Source organism: Venturia canescens, chromosome 4, assembly GCF_019457755.1.
Source record: "Venturia canescens isolate UGA chromosome 4, ASM1945775v1, whole genome shotgun sequence".
Taxonomy (NCBI): Eukaryota; Metazoa; Arthropoda; class Insecta; order Hymenoptera; family Ichneumonidae; genus Venturia; species Venturia canescens.
The window spans coordinates 16466139-16489868 of NC_057424.1; the positions used below are offsets into that span (position 1 = coordinate 16466139).

The window sequence follows — 23730 nt, forward strand, 5'->3', positions numbered from 1 at the left end:
CATTCTCCCCCTTAAAGCCTCTCGTGTTTTTCTCCCTTTCTATCTCTTTCGACCCTTATGTATTGACGCGACATCCTCTCGTGGTTTGTATAAATATGCTGAATCGCGATTGTCAATATCGGCTGTTAGAAATCGAAAAAGCTTCGACCTTTTTCGCGTCAACAGGCCCCGGTTTAAAACTTGTTTTTTTTCCCCAGCACGAGTCAATATGCGAGACTTTTTCTTGCTCAACTTAGCAAGTTCATTTGCGCTCCATACATTCGATTCCAATTTCATTCGGGCCGCCGGCTTTTCTGATGATGACTCTTTCTCTTGTTTCTCTCGAACTCGTTCATCAACTTGCTATCGACCATGGGAAGATACTTTTTCGGTGGAGGAAAAAAATAAATCAAATGGCGCATTTCGAGAGGAAATTTTAATCGAACAACGCAAAAAACGACTGTACGAAGCTTTAATTAATTTCCCAGTTCCCAGCTGCATATAGATTTCACATAATTTTGCGCTCCCGACAGCCAGTCCCGAGGTTTCACAATATTTGGGAACAGCAGGATGAAGGGGCGGCAAAACGATCCGAACTATTTTCCGATATTGGAAGTATCGAGTCCGCACCCGTCGCTAGAATATTTGAAAAGTTATTGGGAAACCTTGTGGTTTCAAAAATCTCGATTGAACTCTGTAAGATTGACGAGTTTTTATAATCGACGAAAACATCCCACGAGTCCGTCCGCTCGTATGTTTCTTCATCATTTCGCTTCATTCTTCATTTCGAGGAAAAAGTAATGAATTATTTGCCCGGGAGAAAGATTCTGGTTTGCCAGGAAATTCCACAGTTTACTTTGGCCAATCAATCATTTATTCAACTTGCTTTGACGAAGAGCTCATGAAAAAGATCTTACGGAAACTTTCCTGTTGAAGCGTAACTCACGCAGATCGTGACTTTTTGGAAATTTCAATTTCTTTGCTCAGTCTCACCAAGACCGAAGGCATTTCGAGCTTGGAATGTCACGAGATAACAGAAATTGAGCAGAAATAACGAAGAAAAATTCTTGTGCATCAACTTACGGTTTCCCGGTCTCGTATTATAAAGTTTTCCGACGTTCCATAACGCTCATCGTCATTATTTATTTTCCTTTTTGTGGAATGCAGAGCGCGCTATTCCCTGGCCAACCCTTCGAGACCTGCGGATAATTCATTGGCCTCGACCATTTGTTTTGATTTACTTCGAACCTCGTGGAAGCAAAGACAGAAAATAAGCTGTTTCGGAAAATTCGAAAGAGCGCTTTTTACGGGGGAGCATTAAAGCGTCGTGTGAGTGAAGAAAAAATCATTTCGGCGAGCGAAACGTTCCATAAATTGCGAATGAATATTCAAGCGCAATTTTTATACCGAATAGAACAAAATTAGCGATATTTTAATACGAGAGTAAAGAATTTGATCGAAATATTCCTCGCGTTTCTAGGAATCCTCTTTTTGCCGACGGACATAATTAACTCCGAACAAGCCTAAAAAGTTGAAAAGTAAATACCGAAAAGTTCGCGTTTGAAGCGCGAGTGACAGAATATTCGTGGAACGGAGAAACATGATGAACAGATTTTTTTATTTATAGCTCGAGGCGCAAAGTCACGAATCGTTTAATTTCGATTCCCCTCGTCTCGCAGGGGTTCGCGCACTGGAAGGAAACCTCGGCGAATGTTCCGTCGAGAGAGACGAGGTAACTTCCAGCGTTTCATAAGATGCCAAAGTAGTAGGTTAGACACGGTTGAGTGCGCGAGAAACCGCTAGCAGGAGCAACAGTGAGAGGGAAAAAGCTGAGAGTGAAGATGCCAAGGGTAGCGTTTCGTTTATTATACTATAATTGTATTGAAGCTCGAAACTACAAGGGATTGCTCGATCACAGATTTCCAAAGAGAAAATAATTCCTCCAGGCATTGCTGAACAGACATGTATTATTAAAGTAGTTCAAACGTTCCATGACTAGTCAAGTTTGCAACTACTTTTTGTTGATTAGTTTTAAGTCTAAATTATTAATAAAATTAATAAACACTTACATTGAGAATATTTTTATCATAAGAATGCGTAATAAAATGCTTTAAAAATATCATAAAAGATCAAATTCATACTTCAAATTGATTAATTAATGTTTATTGTGCGAAAGAAAGTTTATATCGGTGTAATGCCACCGAGAAAAAGGAATGGTCAATTCATTAAAAAAAAAGCGAAGCTACTAGACGAATGAAAGCACGTGAGTCAGTCCCAAAAATAAATTTTTTGAAATTCTCGCGATTCCCGAATTTGCCCAAAGTTCGATTGGCTGTTACCAGCAGTCCAACGTAATGACTGACATCCCCTTTGGAAACGTCAAAAACTAAAGTTTTTTCATGTTTTCTTTTTTAAAAGCCCCGTACGGTAATGTTTTTTTTAAAGAAAAGGAATTTGTGATAAATTTTCTTCACGATAAAATTTTTCCGGAGCTCGAACACCCTACAATTTTTTCACAATTAATGTTATTGTGAGTTTTCCCACTGTGTTAAAAACTCAAAATTGTAAATGAAATAATTCCAAATTTTGTCCCGTGAGAGGCCCCGGAACTGGGCTTATCGTTATCAGGAGACCTTAAACTATGATTTACGCAAAAAAAGTGGACCTTCGCCGTACTTTATCGAACGGCCGAACTACTTTAAATGATCACATCGACGAGTGCGGTCACGTAGAAAATATCCAAAAATATTTTCGCTCCTCACACTTTTCCCCTTCCAGTCTAAAGCTTCCTGCGGATTTGTTTTTTTCCAATTTTTAGGATTTCCTGTCATTATATTACTCAAATTGAATTTCAACCACGCATATTAAATATAAAAACAATTGAATTCATTTATCTCTATGAATAATTGCTTAATGCATTAAATCGAAGCTGAAGCATGGCTGAGAGACGAATAAAGGTTTTTTCGTTCCACTGCATGAACGATATAACGTCGCGGGATTAAATTGTGTTTGTAACACCCATAACAGATTGGACGGTTTTATTTAAACGTTGAATTCGTCGTAATCGTTTACGAACAATTATATTGCGGGATGGAAGAATGGGGAGGTTTGAAGAGGGCAAAAAACTATGAAAATTCACGAGAGCACCGAGTTTAATTAAAAGTCGTCGGCAAGGCTTATATAAAACCGTAGTTCTGAGAGACTCGCATCGAGTTGGAGTAAATGAATACTTTTAATGAATATATAAGAAAATATTCAAAGCTCCTCGTTCACTTATTTTATGCAAGAGAAAAAACCGCCATGTAGCTCTCCCTTTTTCGAAGCTTTCTTTTCGCAAAGGTCTCTGTATCATCATCTGCTTTAAGCTTCCAGGGATTTGTCTTCCGAAGATGTGTACAGAATTTTACGAAGTTTGAGCCATCCCCGTTAGCCTTGAGGCGTGTTTCGCGTGTCTACCATTTAATAGAATGTTTCCATCTTCAGCGTATAGTACACAGCATCCCTCAGCCTCCCAACGACTAATTAAACTCTTTTGTCTCGACTCGGAGCATGTAAATAAAGCGACTTAAAATGGTGCACATGTTTCAGACTTTCAGCTTCACCGGTACACTTTCGCTGACTGCAAGTTTCGAGCGTCCCTCCGCTGATATTTAGTTTATTAATTAAATAACAACTGTGAGAGTCTCACAATGTGGACTGTCAATTTTTTTAACCTTTCTTCACACTGAATAAAAAGAGAATACAAATAATTATCTTCCTTGCTTCAACCGATAAATTGAAAACTCCAAAAACTCTTAAATCGTCTTTCGGTTACTTCGCAGAACGATTTTTCCGATTCGAATCACCGAATTTTTTATACCGATTTGCTGGCGTCTCACAGAGTGAGCTTTTCCTCGTAATCCCGTACAGAGCCGGAGACGAAGCGACGTCAATATCGTCATTGCGAACGAGCTGCTTCAGGAATTTGATTTCCGGTTAGTGTGTATTTGCGCCGAAGGGAAAACAGGGCATCGAATTACAGAAGCTTTGGCAAGTACGTGCAGGGACGAGCCACGTTTTCATATTTGCACCGAGAGCTTGGGAAATGTTTGTTTGTAGCTATCCTCGCTTCTCTGTCACCGGAGTATCGAGAAATGTCGCTCCATGTATCCGAGGAGCGCGTGTAAAGCAGAGCCATTTTTGTTGAAGCGCGGATTGGAATGTTTACGAGGCTTCTCGCTATGAGAATTCGTCTCGCATTCCACGAATCGAATAAAAGTACAGTGGCATTTACAGCGAAGCTATTTTTAGTTCCAGCGACGATTCAATCAATACGACAATTCGAATGTTCCCGGCAAGACGAGCGTGGGGGTTGTTTGCAGGATTGAAGTTGGTGGCGAAAAAGTTTGGATTACCTGCAGAGTTTTAGAAGCGAGAGAATATATTTACCGCCCGAGAGACGATTTTTTTTCTCAACTAAATATTCATCATAAGAGTATCGAAGTATAAGAATTTGCACCAGAGTAAAAGTACACGCCATTGGCAATTTTCTACCAGCGGCAGATTTACACAAAGCCGCTGAGATCCGTCGGTTATATTTTCTCGATTAAGGCATGATCCCTCTCGCTATATCTCGGGGATGAGCATTATGACTGAAATATGAGATAAGAGCGGCTTCGTACGAAGTATAAGTTTACCCAAGACCGATACCAATATTGGCTCCGATTCAAAAGGCGAGTTTCCATTCAAAATAATGAAAAGAATCTCGTCGCTATTTTATTTCGTGACTTTATTTCAACGCCTCTTGTCTTTTGTCGTACCGACGCAGCTTCCAATCATTTTTTCAACAGAAGGTTTCAAGTGATGGCGACGCAAACGTCCAAAGTTCCTTCGACCTCTCCCAAGTGTGTTTCTTCTCCGATTCCAACTGGACGCATTATTTTGTTGGAAAAACAAACAAAAAACTTGCACGAGAGCCGAGTGCATTTTAGAGGAAAACTAAATAAGATTTTCCATTTTTTCTTTCTGCTCTCAAATGTTCTTACTCCCCCTCGATCATCGATGCAATCATGATTGTCGACAGCCTATTTACCGAACACATCGTACCACAGACCCCTGCTAATGTTCCAGCGATAAAAAGCGACGGAGAAAAAGTGAGCATGAAATAAAAAACGAGGTGAAGCTTTCTAATTACGACGCAAGGCACCTTGGTTTTTTCGCAGCGAATGTGACCCCATCTATAAAAGGCTACACGTGCTCTCTCTCGTTTATGCGTGTATAAATAAAGTTGCGAGTGGGGAAATTCGATAATGTTATGATCTGCTACGCGAGAACGTACACACACGCGAGTCTATGCATATGTAGACGTTTTGGACCGTTTCACGAATCCACGGGGCTCATGCACGTACTGAGAAAGAAAACAAAGCAGGGCGAGGGACAAAGCGTCGTGCTCGGAGTTAAATTCAGCGTCGAAGTGTTTGATAAAAAATTTCATTTTTTCGCCCAGCACTCCGGAAGGAGGTCTCGGTCGAAAAATCGACAGTTTGGATCTTTTCCAAAATTAGTGAGAAGATAGAGCAACAAATAAATTGAAATTTGTTTGAATACGTGCGCGAGCGCTGATTATTTAACTCGCTGCTCATTCAATCCCAGCCGCAGCGGAGCATCCATTATCGCGGCCTATAGCTCTCGCGTCAAACGGATAGTTTGCTCTCCACGTGTTCGTCCATCATTTTTCTCCCGAAGCAGTTTCGTGGTGAAGGTGATGCACAGATAGCATTAAAAGAACCCGAGCAATCTCAAGTAGTCGTCATCGCCCGCGCGCGTCCTCGTCTTATTCGCAGATCTGGGATAATTCACGAGGGAATGCGAGAAGGCAGAACGCGCGCGACCCCATTACGCATCGTCGGTTACTTAAACCGTTGCCTGGGTAATCTCCACACCGACGAGACAATTCAAGCGATGCGACTTTGCGAAGTTGCAGGCCTGCACACTCCCCGCTTTACCGGGTAAATGTACAGCGTGTCCTCGCGTTCGCAGTTCATCGGATCGCTGGAGAGTCTCGCGCTGTGAAAAAATAAATATTCGATCACTCGTTTCTCTCGATCAAAGCTCGTGGGGTACGAATTCGTTGACGCGAGGGCGAAGCCGGAGCTTTCGACCCTCCGCTTTTTCCATCCACGCATTCGATTGGCCGCCGCTAATTAATGAATTTCTCGTCATCGATGCTCCGGAGACAGACGGTGGCAAGTGTTTGCTCTGCAGTCAAACGATCCGCTTGATTAAACGATATTCGACGGATTGCATTAAGCTTGAGATACACTGTTCAACTTTCGAGTCAGGTTTTCCATTCATTTTTCGATGATTTTGAAAACCGCAATATCCGCGCCTCGGGCCACCGACGACCTTTGAGAAATACACAATTTGACAAACAAATCCCACGCAATAGCTTCATTTATATCGTCCGGCCCCGCGGAGGCGAAAGTTGTGGATGAAAATTCTTGTCAACTTTATACGTTTGAGGGATCAGAGACGGGAAGGATCAAACTTTTTTTTTCAATTTAAATGCTGCAAAAAGTTCCGACGCTGCGAGAATTAAAACCATCCATCATTCCACGAGGATTTAATGCTTCGTATATTTTTTGCCGAGTTGTTCATTACCGTGGCCTCGCTAGTATGGATTTTTTGTCAACGATCCCATTTCAATGTGAGAAACGACAAAATTTTCATCAATTTTAACAACTTTTCATTTCTATCATAAAAAATGAATTTTCTCCGAGTTTTTTGCTATCTCTCAAATTTTCATGTAATAAAAATTTCTCAGTCCGATCGACGTTGAGCCGCACTCGAAGCTTTCTGAGCTCTACGTTTTTCCGTTTCGACTTCCCGTCGCGCATAATGTAACTCGAAAGAGTATTAAATTATTGTTGAGACGAGAAAAGGCTTTTTGGTACGCTTCATTATCGCACTTTTTCAAACGGGTATCGAGGAATTCAAGGCTGCGCCTTCGCACAAACACATCATTACCTATAACGAGCCAACCAGACCGGTCGATTCCTCGAAACAATGGGCTTATTCTAGGCTCGACTTTGTCCTTTCACGTCGATCAGGAAACTTGACAAGTTTTCTCATGTAGGTTGCTCGGAGGGTATTTTATCCCCATGTAAACACACGTTCGAATATACTTTCTTTGATTGCTTAAACGTCAAAAGGCGATGTCCAGGGCAACATCGTTCATTATTAACGGGTTTGCAGTCGCTGGCCTAGGCGAACGGGAGCTTCCAATTTGACAAGACTTTCGCAAAGTCTCTACTTCAGCAACGAAATGAACTCGTTGAATCGTCGCTCTTGCTTGGAACGCAATCGGGCCTCGAGTTCACCTCAAAAAAAATATTTGGCACGGCGACGCGAAGGTGAATTAATTATTCTCGTGAGAATTTCCTCGTTGCGAGTAGCGACCGATCGGTCACCCGGTATACTCACTACCAATTCTCGTACATGGATGCTGTAGCAAGATATTTATATAAAATTGAAACACGAGACGGTAAACCATGGTACCTAACCTTCCAATAGCTCGTCCAAATGGTCTTCTCTTTCCAGTCTATTTAAATTATGTCCGAGACTCTTATAACACCCGTCCACGTATTTAAGAGTTATAAATATACTGATCGTATGCTCGCAAGCTCATTTATTCTCATTTGTGTAAAAAACTTCGAGGTGTGCGTGGACTAGTTTAAAAAACCCACGTGGAGCGTGTCTTCGGGAAATTCAATCCTTCTTTTGTGCCCGGTTCGATGATTTACAGGAACCCAATAAACCGAAGCGAGCCAAACTTCATTTCTGTGCCTCTCTGACTCGCGCGTACACGGGGAGTCATGAAAGCTCGCCGTTAAACTTGAACGCACCAACGTGGAATTCTTAAGGGACGTGAAATCTTTTGTTCCCAAATGCTTCTAATGAGACTTTCATCTTCAATAGAGACTGAGGATTTTATATAATTATTATTGAAATTTCGATATTCGTTTCATTCATGTTCGGTTCAATAGAACGAAGAAAGGAATTCAATTCAATGGACCGCGAAACCAGGAGATTCTTAGGGCTCCAGGCATCGTTAAAAGTTCCAAGTCCGAAACGCCGAAAGCCGTCGACACAAAATTCCTCCCCGCAGCATCGTTTGAACGAATTATGTGTAGTTTCCTTCGTTGAAGTAATGATCGCGAGTAAGGCGTTAAAATTGCTTGCATATACGTATATTTCCTCGTCTATTTCTGGCACGATGAAACACTTAAGTGCACTAATTCCATATATACGTTATCGTGAATGCTCGCAATTTCGACACCGGAGATGCATAACGTGCTGGCGACATTAATGCATGAATGTATATGGCGTGGCGTATGGAAACATACAATCAAGAGATGAGTGGGTGAGGTTTGCACGTTCTCATGCACAATTGAATCAATATATCATACTTTTCATGCCATTTTACACATTTTCCTTCCTCTCTTTGCTCTCGTTCCTCTCCCATCAATTTTCTTCCTTTTTCTTCCTCCCGCGTTTTCTATTTCTGGCCGCACTTTCCTCTTTCTCAACATTCAACTGGAATATATCCTATCGACAGTGGAGTGGGAATATGCGTGGAGACGGTATGACGTATGGAAACAAATATGAAAAGGTGAGCAAAAAGCCCTGCATTTTCACGTTCACGGAGGGATCAATATTTCGTACTTCTATGTTTATATTCCGTTTTCTCCATTTATTTTTCTTCTAGTTTCACTCGTCTAGTGTTTGTTTTTATAAGAAATTTGAAAATGCGATCTCCATTCGGAAACGGAAAATTCTCGAATTTATCGTATTTTGTTTCTCTGCCGGTATTGAGAAATTACAGTCTTTTGAAAATATGACACAAAATTATTTGAGGAAACACACACAACGAATATTCGAACTTGAATTTTCAGTCGTCCGAATTCGCCGTTATTATACTAAATCGTTTGAGCTCGTCGGTGACGGAATTCGAAAATTACAAAACGCTGAAGCGACATATTTCAATCCGGGACTTTGAGATTGAATGGGAAGCGGAGTTTAATCCGCATGTGCATATCCGCGTAAACGAAATCGGTGCTCAAACCCTTTGCTGCCGTTTTTTCACTTTCCCTTCGGCATTCTCTCGTTTTTAAAGCACCATCTCATCCTAGGCAAGGTGTAATAAACGTGATAAACGTCCGACTCACCGTGGCGTTATTAATGATAATGCATTCACGTTTGCTGGGCTAAGGGCCCGCTGAAAGTCAGGGGTTATGTAGGTTACGAGCTTGTCTACGCCTCATGTGGCGTCGCGTACTCAGCGCAGCATTATTTATCGTCGAAGAATTTACAATAAATTCTCTACTTTCAGAAAACCATTATTTTTAACTACGAAGCTCTAGAAAAATCATCAGTTTAAAAACAAAACGTTTTAAAATAGAATGAAGATTCACGCACACTGAGAAAAAAAGAGTCATTCGGACAACGAAATGTGGCATCATGCGGTGCCAATAAAATACATGATCATCGCAAGGTTAAACATGATTAAACGAATAGAATAGTTTTGGATCAAACTGCAGATTCATTCCAAGTCAAGAAAACTTTTCCAGTAACGTCAATTGTTATTGAATCAACCCTTTTTTTTCTCAGTGCATAATCCTTATAAAAACAGAGAATGACGTCAAGTGTTGAACTCTGATTTTGATCGACTGCCCATTTCTACCCTTCGCGATGAAATTTGATTCCTCATCAAATTCCTCATGTTTCCTTGTCAACGAGACTCGTTTCTGCACGAGTCCTTTTGACAAATTCTCTTTCGGCTCATGCGTAGACGGAGTTTTCTAACTTTTACAGCGCAAACGGGACGCGATGTTTTCTCTTTATGTGTTGACACTTAACTTCGAGATAAGCACGATTGTTTGGCTTTCATTCCAGTCGAGTGATAAATTTTTTACAAAAAAGCTGTTTCTCTTGATAATTTTTGCTGAATCGATGTCTGGGGTCACTGATGATTCCATTTGTGCTTAACTTTTGAAATCCATAGCCTTGCGTGAGAGCTAAAAGTGGATTGAGCTCGGTAATCAACTTGGATTCATGTTACACAGAAATCAAAAGGTTCATTTTGAATGGATTGAAATATGGAAACAATTTGTAGGGGAATGGAATCGTATTGGTTCATCGAATAACCTGCATTCGATGGAAGGAATAAATTCGAGGGAGTCAAAGCACATAGAGAATACCAGAGTTCTGGTATTGCGCGTGGTGTCTCTAATTTCTTGATTTTGCGACACGATACCGAAACTCAATTTCGAGTGTGTACTCGAAAATGAATTCTGAGCGAATAAATTTCAATTATTCTCGAGTTTTCAGTGTTTCGTGTTTTCTTTCTCTATGGGAACAACGCTCGAGAGCAAACTTTATTTAAGCCACGTGAACAATGCAGTAGTGGATGCTGACACTCCGTGTAAATACTCCTCGTATAAAGTTTGTGCATAAAAGGAGTTGCGCAAATTTATCATTTCTGTTTTGTGAAGTGTCGCTCTCCATTAGTCTCGTTTTAATTTACCATCTCGGCGTGCAATTGCGCGAGGGCGAAATTTCACTCGTGCTCAAGTATTTTAATGGGACTCTTTTGAAGTCGTCCGTTGGATTGTCCGTGAAAAAATGTTGACGTTCGTAGGATTTGCGAAACGATTCGATAAACCGAGGCAAACAGAAGCTATGCAAAGATTCACGCTCTTGTTTTCCAACCGCGCGCCCACCACGCTTCTTTCAGACCCGAAATCGCATTTTTGCCTCGAGGAAACAAGTATGTGCACAAATGTACAGACCGCCTTTCTACTCCCCTCGATTCATCCCTCTTGACGCAGGCCTCCATTACTGCGTTCTTTATATCCGTTCGAACCTCCATCCCCCACCTCTCGATCACTTTATCGTCCCCCTCGATAGTTTTCCTTTCTCCGAGCATCCCCAGCCCTTTTCCGATGCGGATTAAGGGCCTTTTTGTCTTTTCCTCCATCGCAGTATTTCAAGGTTTTCGCTAAAGCGAACAAAACCTGATGGTCTAACGACGCGATATTTTTGCCTCAGATTAATTGCTACAATTTCACCATCACGGATTTTGGAGTCGAATAGTTTCCCGTTGCACTGGGTTTTTAATCCTCGATTCTCGCATGCAAGAAACTGAATCCAAAAGAAACGTTTAATCGGAGTATGAGTTATTACTTTTCTCACGTTTTTTCCCTCATCAGTCTCCCTCTCGGATGATCGCGGCAAAGACCCTTTCCTACTTCCACTTCGCAGCTTTCAAATTATCGTCAGCTGCTTCGCGTTCGCCGAACCGGGAATCCGTTTTCTGAGAATAAAGCGCCCGTAGCGTTTCCACTTGCTTTCGCCCTCGTGTTTCTCCACTTTTCAGTCCCGATGTATCGCGTTGTCAGAGATAATAGGGAACAACGCCATTATCTCATGTTCTCGCAGTCGACGCTGGAGTGAATGCTGCTTGAATTGTAAAATTTTCAGGAAATTTCCGAATACGCGAATTGTGGAAAAGCCGACTCAAAAAAATTTACTCATTCCATTCCGACTCGACTTCCCTTCCAGGACTTTCCATCCCTTCGATCTTTTCCACACAAATGCGCGGGGAATCCCAGTGGAATCCCGATTCACCCGACAATCGACTCTCATTCAGAGCCAATTACGAAATACTATGATTCGGTGCCCCGTTTGCACGTATACTTACAACCACTTGAGTCTCTCTGCGCAGCGGCACCGATACGCACACCGATCGAGCATGCACCCTTTCAAAGTACATTCTACGCAGGCCGTTCCTATGGCAACGGGCAAACGGAATTAATCCGACGTTTTCGGGGGTGATTCGATTGTACCCCTCAAAATTCCAGGCGGTCAATTCGTCAATCAGTTTTCATCGTGTTCCTCGCCACACTGTGTGCTGCTATTTTATCAAAAGAAATCATTTGCGTCAGGCTCGTCAGTATCGGCGATTTAATTATTCGGACTTTCATGGTTTGAGCAAACAAATTTGGGTTTTACGCGAGGACTTTTCATCTGATGTAAACGCAACGAAAAATGCAACCGCGAAGAGTCATTCTCAGGCGCGAATACTCAGTGACGTTTTCTGACCCATAGACGTCGGATCCATTGGGAGTTCAGTGTCTATCGCTGCATCGAAGTAACTGAAAAAAAACGTGACAAAACAAACGTGTAAAAGAGAAAGAAAGCAGTGATGGGGGTTATTGAAAGGTAGAACATGTTCGTTACTTCGTCCCTTTGAAAAGCCTTTTTCTACAGTTCTATATACGCGAATGTCTGTATCGAGACTTGGAAGAGTTTCCCTCGGTGTTCCACCGCTTTTTCACCCTTTATCCAATTTCATTCTTCTCGTTTTTTCGCGCTGGGATCGCATCGATCCTCTTTTCGTTCTTTCGACGTTCGTTGAATCTTTCTTTCACGACTAAATATAGCGAGAATAGAAAGCATCGAGGTCAGATTATTCTCCGTACTCATGAAGAATTACTGGAAAAGGACTTTTCTTCATTTCCTCCAGAGACCATTTGTGATCGATGCCAGCGTACACGATTTTTCTTCTTCCTCCCCCCACTTTTTTCCTCGTGTCACATACTTTCTGAGGCAAGTGGAACCAACTTAAAGCAGTTTGTCTCGTGAATTTTCTTTTCCAACGTCGAATAAGTAGATGTGGCAGACGGACCGGAGACTTTTATTGCTTTCGATGGTAAAATGATATCTTCCCCAAGCCTCAAAGCAAGCAGCGTGAAAAAGCAAGCGGGAGAGAAAGGGAGGACGAGGGAGTGTCACATCGAATCGACGTTTGAAAATGCTTCGCAACCGTATCACGTTCCCTCTGGAATTAAATTTACTTGACAAAATTTTGCCTCACTAAATTCGAGGGTCCTTCTTCGCGTTCCTCTTCTGAAAATTCTAAGTACGTTAAGTCACTGGAATTTTTGACGAGCCTCCTGTAATCCGGGAGGGTTGAACCGCATTATTCCTACTCGAAATTATTTTTCCTCGGAGAAGCGAGTATTCCACTCGGTGCATGTATAAAAACTCGTCAACTGCGGTGACGCGAAATAACTCAGGCCAAGAAAACAAATGGGAAATAAACATCGATCGTTTCGTTCGATTTTCGATGCTGGATATTTTTTTTTCGTGAGATATTTGAATGTGAGATAGAATATCGAAGGTACACGCTTTCCAGGAACTTCTATCCGAAGCTCTCTCGATTATTCTCAGAGTTCATCCTCGTACATGATACTTCACATTACGATAAAAGCTTCCATTTTCGATTACGAATATATAAAAGGTGCTTGAGAATCCTCTCGTAGACCTGACAAGCAGAAGAAAAATGTTATATTCGTAAAAGCCCACATGATATTACAACCCGCCATGATCCGCCACGAATTGCGGTTTATCTTTCCAGCAGATGTTTATTGTCGTTGAATGTGGAGAATTTTTTTTATTCATGAAATAGTTTCACGAATTCACGTTTATCCACTTTTCCAGGGATTTTTGGATGAATTTAAATAAAGCACGAGCTCGAATCACGTTTTCGCTCAAATTTTTTGAAGGTCTCAACCTCGGAGATCGGACTGTTTCCATAATCAAGTAACTCGAGATTTCCAGGCTGTGACGAGATCCCTTGTTACGATGCATGGAGTCGAGCTGATGTTTCTTGCACGTTTATCACTCGCGTAATTCCTCAAAGTTTGAAAACCGTTTCAAGGCTCAATTGAATCGGTATTCTTTGTATTTTCATTGATTTTTCTGACTTTTCTCTCTCATACGTTTGCACGATTCGATCAATTAATTTGCACTCTTGTAAGTAATAAAATTATCGCTTTCATTGAGTTAATCGCTGAACATGCGGAAAAATAACGTTTTTTATCTTTCGCAGTTTCTCCATCACGTGGCGCGTCAAAGCAAAAGATGTTGGAGTCAAATCCGCAAGTTTTTTTTCGTGTTACATTGATACCCGGTGAACCGCAGTAATAACGGCAGGGCTGGGTCAGCCTAATTGGATCCCTCCTTTCCATTTTCCCGACGGATTTCGTGTCCCCTCGTTAAAGCCGAAATACGATCCTTTGTGACGGACGGCGAGGATTACACTACGTGCCCGCACCGAAACGTACGTTGACATCAGCATGGGCTATTCCAAGGAGAATCGTAATATCCTCGAAAACTTGGGCTTATGCTCTCGTAAGGTTTTCCTTCCACTGACTTTTATAGTCTTGGGGTCTTTACGAGCTTTCATCTTGATTATGGAGTTTTTTTTTACCGGCTTATTGCATCCTTCCAATTCATATATTTCAAGTATCCATCGAGTAAGAACAAAATTCTCTGTTTTTATATTTGTTTCGTTCGTTTGTTCATTTTTTTCAACATTGGCAAAGTTTGGTTCAACGTTTCCACAAAAAACTCACCAAGAGGCACGTTCGGCATCGCTATTGAAGGAGCTGCCAAGATGAAGCGTTGTTTCGATACGCAATTCGAGTTAAGTAAGTTTAATGAAAAAATGTCAAAGAAATTAGTAGAAAATGAAGAAAACGAAGGGCATTGCACCAACTCGTGGAAGTTGTTTTAACCAACTTTAGCAAGAATTCTTAGAGAACGAGGGAGATGAATATTGATGGAGCGGCTGACTTACAACGATTTTTCTACTGACACCCCAGCGTTTCTCGCAGCGTTGCAAACCGAACAAGACGCTCGAGCATATTCGCAGAAATTCTCCGATATTCTAATACAGCAGATTCTACACGAGGAGATATTTTTATCGAAATTGCAACCGTGAGTTGTAGAGCTTTCAACAGGAGCGTAGTAATTTCCTATTTCGTGGAATCGAGCCGAGAATTGCAAGGTTTCGATCAAAACTCTCGGAAGTGATAATGTGTTATTCGGATTCGTTGGAAGCACAGTAATCCTCGTGATTGTTTTCTCTTCCCATGAAACTGTAATGTTAAAAATACGAACGGAAACAGATCCGTTCATTATTTTGCGAAGGTTCAGGAGAGTCCGCTCAACCGGTGTCGCTGCTGTGGATGGCGAACGACACGGATGGAGAGAGCGAAACAACGAACAAAATTGAACTGTAACGCACAGGGAGCGTGTTTTATACTAGCAATCGAACAAAAAATTGGTGCTGCGTGTCTGACCTATCGCGAGTATTTCTACTTGAGAGCTTCACCGATCGATTTTCCGATGGGGGTGTGCATCCCGAATGTGCGTCTGTCCAATCTCAAATTTTTCGATGCTCCATCGTCTCACATACGCGTATCAGTTTTTGCCACAAACAACGCAATTTGTCTGCTTCCATCGGTGTCGGTTTTTTTTTCTGTTATGGGAAAGAATATCCGCGCGTCAGTGTGAGTAACGGAAGAGCGATTGTGCCGATTCGCCCTTTCATTTTGCGACGAGAGAACGTCGAGAGATCCGATCAATTTCGTATTTGAGTTACGACTCACTCTCCATTTCCCTAATGGACCGCACAACGGTGCTCTACATACTGCGGATGTAAATTTCACCGCTAGGGATATCCTGAATGGGAAAACCTTCTGGTGTATAAATATTCATACGAATGTGTGTATTTATTCGCTCGTTTTGAGCTATCAAATTGCCCCATTAAATCAGAAAAAATCGTGCACAAAGTTTGATTTTCTTTGATATAATTCCGCGTAATTTGTTCTGTAAATGTGCATTTCTTTTGGTTATTTAAAAAAAAACGATGTCATTTTTCATTGTTAGGAAAATAATGAAATTTCGCGGTGGCGAAATGAGAAAAAGTGGATTTTTTTTCTCTAAATTTCGTTCCTTCGTTTTGCTACACTTATTTATCGTAAAAGTGACGAATTTCGTGGGGTTTCGGGAGCAGAGAATTCGGACGTGGTTTCATGACGTGCCATTGAGTTTTGCGTACGTGTTCGTAAGGGTACAAAGTCGCATATCGATTCAGAGCCCTCGAGCGCGCTTTTCGGTGGATATGGACATAAGGATATGTGAGAGGCCGAGGTTTACTCTTCCTCAAAGAAAAGTTCATGTTGCTACGTGCCTTACACGAGCCGACTATACTTTCGACCGATTTTTTTTCAATACCGCAGCATTTCGGCTCTTAGCAACTACTGGCAGGCTTGAGAACGCGTAGAAATACCCCTCCACGAATTTCAATCGATCAGATAAATAAAAAAGAGATGAAACAAGGTGTAGAAAAATTTGTCCGAATCAATGTAAATGGACGTTGGTTTGGTCACAATAAATATCTGCAATCACGTGAACCGAATTCAATAGGAAAAAACTTTAAAAATAAAAAGATAATAAAAATTGAACGAACGAACATCGATTGCTCGGAGTGCTCTTGGGTGAAAATTCTAAAAGCATAATTGCGTAGAGAAAAAGAAAGAATTGGATGCGATTCGAGGTCACGAGAGCTGCAGAGGTCGGAGGTACAATCCTATCTCGCCTTGGACGTTGATTTATCCACGTGAGAGTTATTTCACTCGGAACGGAAACAATCGTTTCAATCATGGCTCGTTCCATTTTATGATTGCTATTTTTTGTTTGTCTATGTAAGGCAAAACAATAAACCCATTTTTTAAACAATGCTCCAATAATGGATTGTCCTCTGGAGTTGACGAGATTTCATCGACGGGCTTTCGTAACTCTCGGTACACAGCCGATGAACGAGAAGAAATCCGAGGCCTTTTCACCGATAATGAACTTTTTTCGAGATCACGAGAGGGGCAGTGCGACGTCACCGTTTGCCTGGTGCACACCGACGCTCAACGAAGAGATTTCCAGAGCTAGTCATTTCATACGTAAACACCGAGGATCCTGGGCGTTCCTTCAGAAAAAAAGAGAAAGAGAGAGAAAAAAAACATTTGGAACTAGAGTAATAAAGGTGTGCGAATATTCAACTCGCGGTCGATTGCACTCGACTCCAAAATGGAAAAGCTCTCGTCCACTCCACTAAACATCACTTCACCCCCGTTCTATCTCACGATAGAACGTCCTTTTCATCGCACATCCGAGACGGTTCATTTATTATTCGTCAGCAGTGAATTTCTCACTCGGCAGTACAACGACTTCGTTTCTCTACTCCCCCGAACGACTCCGATCCGACAGCTCCATTCTAAAGTATCATCACCTTTTTGGCATTTTTCAATCTTCGTGTTTACAAACCCATTTTTTCCACACGGTATCGTGCAGATCACAATCTTCAACTCTTACACCATAATCCGCTGCTCATCGTAAAGAAGCATCAAAATTTCACGCCATCAGGATAGCGCTCTCGCTTAATACGTTTTCTACAGAATATCTCGATTACGAAGTATCGTTAAAAATTAAAAGATTTTCCGAGAAAAAGGAAGTTATGTCTTCTTGAAAAAGGGTTCTTCGGAGCTGCAACGTCCTGGATTGGGCTTCACGAAGGCCAGAGATGACACGCAAGAGTCTTTGATGCATGGCAAAAACGAAGAACAGAGTTGTAACCTTTCGGACTGAGAATCCTGCTTCCTCATCGTACGAGATCTCGTTCAACTCATTCGTACGAGTCGTTGAATTCCTTTCGTCGATGTATTTCGTTTCGATAATATTTTCATGTATTACTTTAGGAGAAACGAAACGATTAGAAACCTCCAGAATTGATAATTTTATAAACATTATTTCGTGATGTTCCAGAAGTGGAAATTTCATTTCTCGAAAAAGTATTTTGTATAAATGATTCGAATTCGTTATACAATCTGGATTTGAATAATGTGCGAGGGACGATTGTTCTGAAAATTTTCTCATTCTCGACACGATTAAATGGTCAAATAAACAAGATTATTATTCCCCATTTATCGTCATGAATTCATGAATGCCTGAGGAATTTCTTAAATTACAGTATATAAATCTAAAGCGTGCCCATTCAGCATGGGGTCGTACAAATAAATGTCGAATATTTATTCGTACTCACCTCTGATCGATCAAGGTGACAGCTATAATTAGTCAAACGATATTTTCTGCCTTTATATTTTCTCTCTCGTGCGCTTTGTTCAACGAACTTTTCGCAGGTTTTCGATCACTCGCGTTGTTACTTCGCGCGTACACTGATAGGGTGAGAAGTAAATGAAAATAGTTTGACAGCTTTGGCGAAGATTCGATGGGAGCTTCTTCGGCTAATTCTATCGATGAAAACAGGATGAAAAAAGTACTCGGTCGAAATGTAATTCAAGCTGATAACTTAGGACCGATTAATTGCTGTGGGACTTCACCGATCGTCGCTCTGAGAGGAGATTAACGTAAGCTCTAAGGGGATGAAACCTACGCTTGATTAGCTGCAGAGCTGCTCGACGTTCATCACTATTTTTTTCTTTAAAATTAACCCCTCAAATCCCCCGATGATTCTCGATCTATCATCGACCATTGAAACAGCTTCAACGGCAAACAATTTCATTGTTTTCACAATTTATTGCGTTCGAGTTCAAACAATCGAAATACTAAATTATTCAAGAATATTCAATGTCCAACGTTATTGTGAAAATTCATTTAATTTTTACCGCACTCGGGTGCTTATTCTTGAGGAGCTTCGCTCACGATTTCAAGGAAAACATTTTGCTTGCCTTTCATCGATTTAAGTGGAGTAAGGAAAAATTGTTTAAACATAATTTCAGTTCAAGGTGATTCTCAGCGAATGAAATATTGTTGCGACAGAATTTCTACACTGTGATTTTATTTGATTCGAAAATCCTGAACGAAAATTTATATTTAACGACCGACGAGATATCAACAAATGAAAAGTGTGATAATGCAATGTTGTACTGTTAAGCACAATTAAATCATTTCTGTCTCACGTCCCTCGTTCCAATTATGCAGGAGTGTTTTTTTGACAAAATATATCTGAAAAGGTTTTTGAAGGGCTGTTTTAGTGGCGCTTGTTGATTAACGACTTTGTGCAAGTGTCACAAAAGCTCTTCAGCGTTTTTTCGCCCTGAGTTTGCAACAAAGCTTTTCGCAAGAGTCCAAGAATGGGAAGAAAAAACTTGTAACGTGTAAAATGCCTATTTTTAGGTACCCTCGGAAGTATAGTTTTTTATTTCGGGCTCAGTGAATACCTCGAAAAAAATGTTGCAGGAATGCCATGCACCATTACTCACAACTTTGTATCACCATTATTATTGGCAGGTTATCATACGCTTTTAAAGAATCGACGGTCCTTTTTTTCCATTACTCAACACAGATTGCCTGCTGAACGAAAGAATAAGAATGCTGCGAAGCAACAGAGTATTGCATCGACCTCCACCTGTTGATTTTCAATTGATTTTTCCGCTTGGCAGATCGTTTCCAAATGAAATTTTATTCTCATTCATTTTCCACCATCAAAATCAATTTTATCTTTACACGAATGCATTTTTATTGCTCAAATTAAAATTTTCAATGAATTTAAAAAAACGAAAAGAAACGAGGCTTCAGGATTGGGGATAAGAGAGAATGTGAACTACAAAAATATTTCCAGGTGGACCATTCACATTTCGATTATTATTAATGACGAATTATCAATTGTTCATTTTACCTATTAATCGTAACGTTAAGCAGCGAATTTTAGTTTTTGTTATTCATGAAAAAAGACAGGGGATTCTCGAGTGAAAAAATTAATTTTTGTTTAATTCACGGAAAAAACTATTGTTAGAATATTTTTTTCCGACTGAATGAAGCACCTTTTCGAATCGTATTAATTGGCGGTTCGAGGATACCTTGTACGCGGCAAATTGAAAGCTTCGCGACGCTCGTACGACGTCGGTGGTCGGGTCGGTACTGCGAGTCTCCGCGTACCGCCTCAGTGTCCCTTTACCTCCATTGACCGAATCTCTATTGGCCAATGAGCTCCCACTGTTTCCCCTCGAACTGAAGTATTTCCTTTGGATTTTCCAGCTAGCGGGAGCGAGATGGAAAAAGAAAGCGCGAGGGAAGAAGCGAGCGACGGGGGCGAGGTGGCGAGGGGAGGTTGGAGAGGGGAAGGCAAAAGAGATGTAAAATTGCATTTATCTACGTTTTGCAGAGGGTTGAATAGAACTTCGTCCTTCTTTTCATAAACCTCGACTCTGTGACGTCAGCATAAGCTCCATATTTTTTTTGAATCTTCTCGCTTTACGACTGTAATAAGGAGTTGAAAAAAATTGTATCATATTTAGCGGATATGCAATTACAAATTTATTGCGTTTGCGAATATTGGAGTTCTCGCCAATTCTGAACGGAAGCAGAGGCTACGACATCGAATTTTTACCTCCGTAATTTCGAGATCGAGTTTTTCTTGATAGAAAATATTTAGAGTGACGACCAACGATTTTTTTTGTCGTTATGGAAAGAAACCAGAGCATGTAATTCCATCGAAGAACGTCTTTACATTTATAGATTTTTTATACAAAGAACGTTCATACATTTTCTTCACAATTATCAGAAGTAAATATTTCGTCATTGATTGCTCTAGGGCTCGGAGAGCCGGTGAGATTCAACAGTTCTGCGTTTATTCGGTGACTGCACCGCTGGAAAGTTCACTGTGCCCTTTCGTGAGAGACGAGAAAGCTTTTGCATAATGTCCGATCGATATCCGTACAGGGCACGAAACGGATCTGCTCGCGAAGCCTTATTCGCGTCTCGTTATTCAATACCAATCGTCGGCATCAATAGCCGAATAACAACAAGCGCGATTATAATTCGTCAATGAAAAAACTTTGGAAAAATAAAACACTACGGAACGAGCTGATCGAGTATGTCGGACTCTTCGGAGCGAGAAAAATGCTGAAAGCAGCATTTTCAAATAAAAAGTTGTTCCTCAATTTTGTTGTGACACTCAATTATAGGCAACGAGAATGTACGAATTTATCGAGTAGCCCACCAAAAATGGTGTCTCGGAAATGAATTTTTTTGTAGCTGCTCGCAGGAGAAGGAATTTTGAAAAAACGTATAAAACTCACTTTTTCCGAAACGACCACCCTCCCCGAGACTTGCAGTCCCCATGGCTGAAGTGTTTTTCCTCTTCGATCGATCGGCAAATATGAAATTTCTTACGTCACGGTGAGAACGTTGGTAACCGTAATTACGCGTTTTTCACTGGAAAGCTCTCGTAATCCACGTTTAATGGTCCACGCTTTGTGGATTCAGGAGAGAATTGGGTAACAGCTGCAGGCGAGCCGCCAGCAAAAACAACAATAGGAGGTTTAACAACGACGTCGGAGCGCGAATGACCTGGGATCGATTTTCCACCAGGGGTGGTTCACCTCTGGGGAATAACCTGCGAGCGCTTTTGCCTGGTGGTGAGTGATCGCACGGTTACAGAAATTGTAGCAACAACTTTTTTCAACCTTTTTGACTGGCGTCCCTTCTGTCATTCCTGTCAATTAATCCACCTGCTCACCAACTTTTTTTTCTCTCATTCGTTTGAATTAACTTCACTGGCGATGTCACGAAAATAACTGCTCGTACGTGGAATCCGAAGGTAAAAATAATAACAATTTTTGGAAGATGGAAAAGGACCTTTAGGAAGCTCGCAATGACCGAGTATCCGTAAAGGGATTATCTCGGCGGAGTATAAACGGTTAATTAAAAATATAAAGGGGATCAGGGGAGTCGAAGCCAAGACAAAGTTCGTTACGCTTCGAACAAACTTTCTCATCCTCTTCTGGACTCTCCGAGGACGAAGATAATGAGGCCGATCCAATAACAGGTGATTTTACGCGTTGCACTTAACCACCAAATCGATTTGGTCATTAAAATTGATTGGACAAGATGATTAATTTCGTACTAAATTTATCGAATTATCGGTCCCGGATATGATGCTACTTTTGCTTCATGAAATTTTCGATCGCTTGGAAAATCTAGATAATTATTGTTCGAGGATAAGCATGAGGTAGTCGCTTTTTGCGTCATCTTCGATCTACGTTTCTAATGACGTAAACTATTCAGATTTTTACGTGACACGATGGACGATAACTCAGAATGTGGCAATCGTTCTACTAAAAACATGAGAAAGTTACATTTTTAGTCTTCACATAAAAAAAGTCGCGACAGTTAAAAAACCCCCAAAATTTATAGCAAGTTTAACATTTTTTATTATCTCATGACCAGTAAGATGAAAGCTTTGAAATCTCGACCCGTCGCCGTCCCCGCATCTAATAATATATTTACGAGAATGGTCGGTGAATGACCGTGTGATATTTCACTCGGAGCAAATAAAAATCTTTTGGGCAAGAGTTTCGAAATTAATGATGTCCCGAACTTTTTCGTGCTCGTCCTGTCATATGAGAAAACTTGAAAAGAGTTGTCATCCAGTAAAATGTTTCGAAAAGTTGATTTTATAGTCGAAAGTTCAGAGGAACCTAAATGTAATCTCAGAGAGTTTATCTCGTGAGTTTATTATTCCTGCAGGATACGTTACTTCTGTTTGAACTCTCCTCGGGGTCGCGTATTACCCAAAAAATTTATATCTCACCACGGGTCGTTGACCCGGTCGTTTATGGTGTGTGTGTGTGTGTGTGTGTGTGTGTGTGTGTGGCTTCGTCGCATCGCTCTTCACTCCCGCGAGACAATATTTTCTAATTACAACTTCACAACCCACTCTCGATTTTCTCGTTCTCTTCCAACCCTCCGGAGCCGTTTACACGAATTTCCTATCACTTGGAATGACAGACCTTTTGGACGTCCCAACACATCCTCGATTTTACAAACAGCCATGAACTTCAAATGCAAAAAACGTATTCCATCAAGTAATTCTTGTTTTCGCCATTGCAGAAAGAATTTTTCTTCCAATACTTCGGGTGTCTAGTAACCCTGCGAACAATGTTTTTACTGCCCTCGAGGAAACCCACGCTTGTTTAACCACTAAAAGCAAACCCTTTTGAGGGTGGTGCACGATTTATTTTGAGCCTGGATAATCCAGATTTTATTCATAAAAATACGGAATAAAAACGTCCGAAACGGTCCATTGTTAGTATTTAACTAAAAATTCCTCAATTTCTGGAAACTTGAATGAACAAACGAATGAGAAGCTCGCTCATGAGCTCGAAATTTATCGAATGACTGTGGAAGAATAAATAAATGTTTAAAAAAAAAATCATTAATAGATCATGCCCCTGGCGAATCCTACGACAGTCGTGACATCGCTATCAGGCGACCACGTACGCCAGACGAATTTTCAAAAGTTTGCTTATCAGTCGAAGCTCGTAACACTGAGCGAAGTATCCGTAGTTTGGTGTGCTCGTATGAGAAGGCAACAGGAAGGTGCGAGCTGGTTTCGTAAGAAAGTCTCAAGGGGTGTTTCATATGTATGAGGATGTAAGTATTCCATCGAAATTCAACTTGCGCTTCGCTCCTCAGTTCTCTCGAGCGAACATCATCATTTTTTATATCCACGTGAACCATTAATTTCTTGTGTTTCATCCCATAACCACGTAAAAATCAGACATATCACAATCAGATGTTACCACGAATTGTGAGCAGGTGATTAATCCTTGATGCAGGTACGAAAAAAATTGGGCTCGTGTTTCTAGAGAAACGAAATTGTTGGGAAGCGACGCTATGGCCGGGTCGCCGGATGAGTCTCGAAACGAAGAAGCGGAGTCGGTACGTTGCTAAGTGTTCTCTGCACAGTTCGATATCGTTTTCTGCAACTTGGTTCTGACTGTTTAATATTCTTTTATGAAATTCGGAATCAGTAGGATTGGATGGTGAATGAAAATTGCTGACTCA

The 23730-nt window shown here is 41.1% G+C and overlaps 1 protein-coding gene across 10 annotated transcripts in view; it reads right to left on the bottom strand.

Annotated features, from left to right (window-relative positions):
• The window catches only part of kairos, a 40404-nt gene extending 20608 nt beyond the window's left edge, over nucleotides 1–19796 (bottom strand). Inside the window, exons 1-2 of one of the 10 annotated variants that reach the window (XM_043416549.1) lie at nucleotides 19740–19796; nucleotides 17963–18095 (exon numbers count right to left, since the gene is read on the bottom strand). The gene's annotated coding sequence lies outside the window, so the exon portion shown is untranslated. Of the gene's footprint in view, nucleotides 1–17962; nucleotides 18171–19100 lie in introns of all 10 variants that reach the window. The other 9 variants (XM_043416550.1, XM_043416547.1, XM_043416546.1 and 6 more) reach the window with 9 other exon arrangements.
• Between the last annotated feature and the right edge of the window lie 3934 nt (nucleotides 19797–23730).